Source organism: Lacerta agilis, chromosome 5 (genome assembly GCF_009819535.1).
Source record: "Lacerta agilis isolate rLacAgi1 chromosome 5, rLacAgi1.pri, whole genome shotgun sequence".
Classification (NCBI taxonomy): domain Eukaryota; kingdom Metazoa; phylum Chordata; class Lepidosauria; order Squamata; family Lacertidae; genus Lacerta; species Lacerta agilis.
In genome coordinates this window covers 73,706,092-73,712,091 of record NC_046316.1, presented here as the reverse complement: position 1 = coordinate 73,712,091, position 6,000 = coordinate 73,706,092, and the positions used below count along the sequence as shown (strand labels likewise).

The following is a 6,000-nucleotide window of genomic DNA, read 5'->3' as shown; positions in this document are numbered from 1 at the left end:
GTCCTTAGTCACGAGAACTGGGAAGGAGGGCCAATCTTTCCAGCAGAAAGAATCCTGGCAAACTAGAAGCTGTTCACATAAAGCAAAGCAACTTTTCCCCCCCAAGGGGTTTGGAGTGCTAACTCTGTGCCACTTTTTTGCAAGCAATTTTGTTCAGCCTGTCTTTTTTTTTTTTAATTAGCCTTAACAAAACTCCTTGTATTTATAGACATTTTTATTCAAAATAAGATCTTACTATTATACAGGTTTCTCTCTTTTTTTTTGACTATATACAGAAGTGCAAAAGGTCAACCTTCTCTCTATACTTTCCCACATGCTAAACTGCAGCATAATCAACCCTCAAGAGTTTGCACACGCACTCATACATATTATAATTCTTGTTATACGTAAACTTTTGAGTATTTGGATTATCAACAAAAAGTCCCTTGATCTATTGATTATGCAGCTTATTTATAACAAGGCCTGATATTCAGGGATTTCAAAAAAATATTTAAACAATATTTTAACATTTGAAATGGATACAGTAGAAAATAAATTTTTTATTCTGATATCTAGGAACTAGATTTTTTCTTTTATAATTAATTACAAACAAAATAAATCATCAAAATATTACTCAGTTGTCTGCCAGGATCGTTGCAATAGCAACAACTTAACTTCTTACTTAGCAATGATTATATAAGATATCCATATAAAAGATCTTTGTTCTTTTAATGAAAACTAGACAAGAACTAACAATGACTGATATTCTTACATTGTAATATTAAATCAGTAAAATATAAATCATTTAGTTAACAATAATACGAATATTCATGACACTACATGTAAATTCAAAACTGCATATGCTATGAAGAAAAAAAACTTTTTAAATTTTTCCCGTATTTTGAAAAATTCATTAGTTAAAATCTAATAAAACAAAATTCTATAAACTGAAATGGCATTCGTCTGGTAATAGAAAATGAAAATGATCTAATAAATGTAAGAAATAAAAACTACTATTTTAACAAGGAAAAAAAAATAAGTAGTATTCTCTAATGTAAGTAAACTACAATAACATGTGAAGTCACCTATACTTTCTTAACACGATTGAAATTACATTGGTATGGGTTTTAACCCGTAATGTAATAATCTAAGGCTTTAATAGATGTACAGTACAATCAGTAAAATCAACACATCATTCTTTTTTTTTTCTAGAAAGCATCTCAAGCATAAAAACCTGCAAGTAAACTTGGAAGTACGGAAAGTTCTAGAACTGAACTCTCTCCTCTTCCATTCCATAGACTACCAGTGACCTGGCCCCCACCTCAGCAACCCTTTAGCTTTGCTGAACAGAGCAAAATATATCCTTTACTAGCTGCAACATCCAAACCACAAAAAAGATTTCCTTTGGATGAATCCATTCTTTAAAACTTGAATGCACATCTATGTTTTTGTTTCATTTTTGTAAAGGCTTTCTAAGGCTATAAGCAGTTAAATCTGAACAGAAGAAATCACATATAAAATTCATCCCAATATTTAACCCACCCGATACCTATTTCTAATTAACATCTCCATTTATCTCATTGTTTTGGTTTCTTTTTTTAAAAAAATCGTGCATCTGATGTCAGTGCTTCTCTCATGATTAGAGTCACTATTTTATTTCATTTTGAAGTGCGTGACTTTGAAGTGATGCATTTGAGAAGAAAGCAAAAATCCGTCTCCTCCAATACTTTTAGAGTCTCTTGGACTTCTGACAGAGGTTAGAAATTCGAAGCGAAAGAAAATTCCTCAAATGTTTTGCAAACAGTGTCTCAGAAATGGCTTTTCCCTTTTTTAAAAAAAGATATTTTTTTTAAAAAAAATGTATATTGTCTGTTATATGGTATAGTTTGCATAACTGTTATTATGGATTATAATAATTTATATAGGTTTATATATCCAGTATGTGTAGGAATAACCTGGGTTTAAGACTGGTTTTTGCTTATTTTAAAAATGTGCTGCCTACTGTTAAGTAAGGTAAAACTGGCCATTTCTGAGACAGCTTTGGTTTAAAACAGAAGGGGTGCCCTTTGACTGATTAGCAACTAGGAAAACAAGCAAAATTAAAAACGTGGCTCTTAAAAGTAACACTGCAGAAATAATACTCTACTTTGATTACTGTCTATGGCACTTCATGAGCATCTTTTAACAACATGGTACTTAAAGCCATTGATGTGCTTTAAAAATATACACAGTTGTGGTTTATACTTGGCACATTCATCTCTGTCAGATACCTCTTTTTACCACTTCTTACAATCTATTACATTTAAAAATATTAACTCTTAAAAGCAAAAAAATGAAAGGAAAATAAAAATTATACTGTGCATGCACGCTCTCTTCTATAATGGCAATTTTTTAAATACAAGGTGCACCTTTCGTTATTTTCTTTTCTTTGTAAACCTTGAAAGAAATAAACTTACTTAAAAAATTATATCTTGGTCTACAGACGTACCAATACATAATAGATCTATGGCTACATCACAGTCTGTCTTTTCAAGATGACGTACATGATTATGTAGGAACGAGTCTGCCAGCGCATACCTCTGCTGTGTATGCGCTGCTTTACCTGTGTGCTAGAAAAGATAGACAATGCTGTAGTCTTTAGACAATATGATCACCCCAGCACAAATATCTATTCAATGTACAAACTATATAGGCAACAGTGTGCAGTGGATTTCCGAGTTGTCATTTCATCTTGTTAACATGCAATATGTGGATGTCTTACTGCTGAGGAAATTTGGGTGCTGTTATCTGACGGTATATACATTATGGCTAATGACCTGTTCCGTTTCTTCATTCAGTCACACTGTCCTCTTTTCTTTTATATGATCTGTGGAAAATAATAAAGAGGGTGGGAAAGGGGTCGCCTTCGTTTATTCCAGTGTTTTTCAACCTTTTTTGGGCAAAGGCACACTTGTTTCATGAAAAAAATCACGAGGCACACCACCATTAGAAAATGTTAAAAAATTTAACTCTGTGCCTATATTGACTATATATAAAGTAATTCTCTTGAATAGGAATCAAATAAACACAATTTTTCCCACGGCACACCAGGCAACATCTCGTGGCACACTAGTGTGCCGCGGAACAGTGGTTGAAAAACACTGGTTTATTCGACACCTGCAGCTATTTCCTCCTCCACTTTTCTTCCACGCAAGAAAGAAATGCCACTACCACCACCCTCGATGCTATTCAAATATAACAATGACAGCCCCTGAACACTTCTAATCCAAATGCACTGAAATATGACATACGCTGCTAATTATTTAACTAAGCATTTAAATCAACATTGATTGCAAAATCTGTGCAGAGTTAAAATGGGAAGTGATATGCAAAGTTTTCCCCTTTTTTATTTATTTAGCTTTCACCCCATCAGTGCTTGCTAAACACCTGAGCACAAACCAGGATATAACTAGTACTAATTATTATTTGCGATATTTTTTATCTCATTTCCCCCCCACCCTTTCCACCATACCTATCCTGGATGGCTTTAAAAAGAGGAAGAAAATTCATGGAGGATTAAGCTATCAATGGCTACAAGCTACAACAGCTTTGCTCTCTCTCTCTCTTCTCTAAGAGTCAGCATGCCTCTTTTGTACCAATTGCTTAGAATCGCAGGTGGGGAGAGAGCTGCTGCTATCAGGTCCCATAGGCATCTGGTTGGCCACTGTGAGAACAAATGCTGGACTAGATGAGCCTTTGGCCAATCCGGTAGGGCACTTCGTATGTTCTTAAGTGTTTGAACCGTAGCCAGACTGAGAAGCAACGGTGGCAGCATCCACCCAACTTGTAATATCCTTCTGAGCTACGATGCAAACTGGGCCCAAAGGGAGAGTGCAAATGGGGAGAGTCTGCAAAGGTGCTTTGAGGCTTGGAGTGCTGTCTTCATGGTGCACGAAGGACCGAGAGACACGGACGGCGAGAGAGCTGCTGCAGTAACCGGCAACACCAGTGCCATGTTGGTCTTCCTGCCTGAGAGCGTGAGAAACTACACCTGCAGCAAGTGCAAGGTGGTTGACTGGCTGGAAGAGAAGGCACAGCAACTTGAGGTCCATCTATCCAGACTTCAAACTACTGGGCAAGATGAGGGGCTTCTCTATAGAGCAGAGTGGACTGCCTGGGAACAGCGACACAAGCGGGGCGCCCCTAGGGAGAAGTAAGGTCGCCTTTGCAGGAGACAAACCCCTGGAGGAACGTGACACACAGAAGCAGGGCTGTCAGGAGCCATGCTGTGTCACTGGAGCTGCAAAATCAACTTCATGCCATCACCCTGGATGACAGTTCTGGGCCAGAGGAGCAAGGACGGCAGTTGCAGATCTCAGAATACACCCAAGTGGCTGTGGAAGGTACAGTGTACAGAACGATTCCTGCCATTCCCAAGAGTGGCAATTCTTGCCTTTTATTTTATTTTTAGGTGGTAACCACACTGCCTGCCTTAACAGTGAAGTGTCCTGCATTTGAAAGGTCAACTTTCTTTGAATGGCACTTTAATCGCCACAGAGAATGCTGAGAAGTGTAGTTTTTTAAGGCTGTGGGAACTGTAGCTCTGTGAGGTCACTGCCATGGAAAAACTTCATTTCCCAGGATTATCCATGCCAGTTAAAGTGGCCTCACAGCGCTGTCGTGTGAATGCATTTGATGTCAAGACAAAACTTGAAGCAGGAAGAGGGAAAAGTTCTGAAGAGACTTCCATTTCCACAGCAGGCATTGCCCTTGAAATGGGGAGAGGAGATGGCAGAGGAGCTATTACCGGAAACTTAAAAATAGTCTTGTTGGATGAAGACATGATGTCAGGCAGAACCAGTACTGAATACTCCAATCACAAATTTAAATTAAGTGCAGAAAGAAAGAAAAACTCTCTTCCAAGCAGACAGGTGTAGTCAAGTGAAACCTTTTCTCACAGAGCAGAAGGTTAACTTATAAAGACCTGACATTCAGTAGCTGGAGCTGCAGTTCAAGATTAATTTATGCAACTGGATGAGTTTGTGGTCTTTGCCTGATCTCTCCTGACAGCCGGAGTCACGAAAAACACACACAAATTCAATTATCATTTGGTAATTTGTGCTGGGGAGAGACTATCAGCTTGATGATTCCCTGTTCTGAGTCTCACACAAAAGGAGACTAAGGCCTGCACCTACTGAAAGGACATGATGTTTTTTGGTGTGATGACAGAGGCAACTTAACTTGCGGCTAGTAGGGACCATGCAGGTTTGAACTGCATTGCATGACAGCCTGAGAGTCATTCATGTGCTGCATGATCCACCTTGCCGATTTGATGCTTATCCCTACAGAGAATTTGGGGTGGGAGGAATCTGTGGCAGTGAAAGAAAAATCAAAGGCTCTTTGATAGGAACCATTTCCTTATGTAGTCATTAACCATCCTTATGTAATCATTAAAAATGACACCTGCACGGCACCTGGAATTTATGCAACATTCCTTTAGGACATACACGCAAAAGCATAAATCTTTTGCCGATTCTGTTAGACAGTAGGGCATAGTACATTATCTAGAGTATTATTTATGGGATTTTGGATTTGTATTCATTTTTTTAAAAAAATGATACTTTCAAATGCCACTTACAACTAGCCTGCGTATACAGTCATAGAATCATAGACTCATAGAGTTGGAAGAGACCACAAGGGCCATCCAGTCCAACCCCCTGCCAAGCAGGAAACACCATCAAAGCATTCCTGACAGATGGCTGTCAAGCCTCTGCTTAAAGACCTCCAAAGAAGGAGACTCCACCACACTCCTTGGTAGCAAATTCCACTGCCGAACAGCTCTCACTGTCAGGAAGTTCTTCCTAATGTTTAGGTGGAATCTTCTTTCTTGACAGGATAAAAAGTGTGAAGGGACACTTCAGACTGCATGGGTGTGGGCATCAGGGGAAGGTGAGATTTTTTCCTCCAAGTACAAAAATTACCTGTCCGTGGTAAACCAGGGATGAAATCCTATGCACGTTTAAGGAAATGCAGTTTGGCACT

The 6,000-nt window shown here is 38.4% G+C and overlaps 1 protein-coding gene across 14 annotated transcripts in view; it reads right to left on the bottom strand.

The window, feature by feature from the left end:
• Positions 1–254: 254 nt before the first annotated feature.
• The window catches only part of MBNL1 (muscleblind like splicing regulator 1), a 176,512-nt gene continuing 170,766 nt past the window's right edge, over positions 255–6,000 (bottom strand). For all 14 annotated transcript variants that reach the window (XM_033150464.1, XM_033150467.1, XM_033150453.1 and 11 more), the window contains one exon: positions 255–2,845. The gene's annotated coding sequence lies outside the window, so the exon portion shown is untranslated. The remainder of the gene's footprint in view (positions 2,846–6,000) is intronic.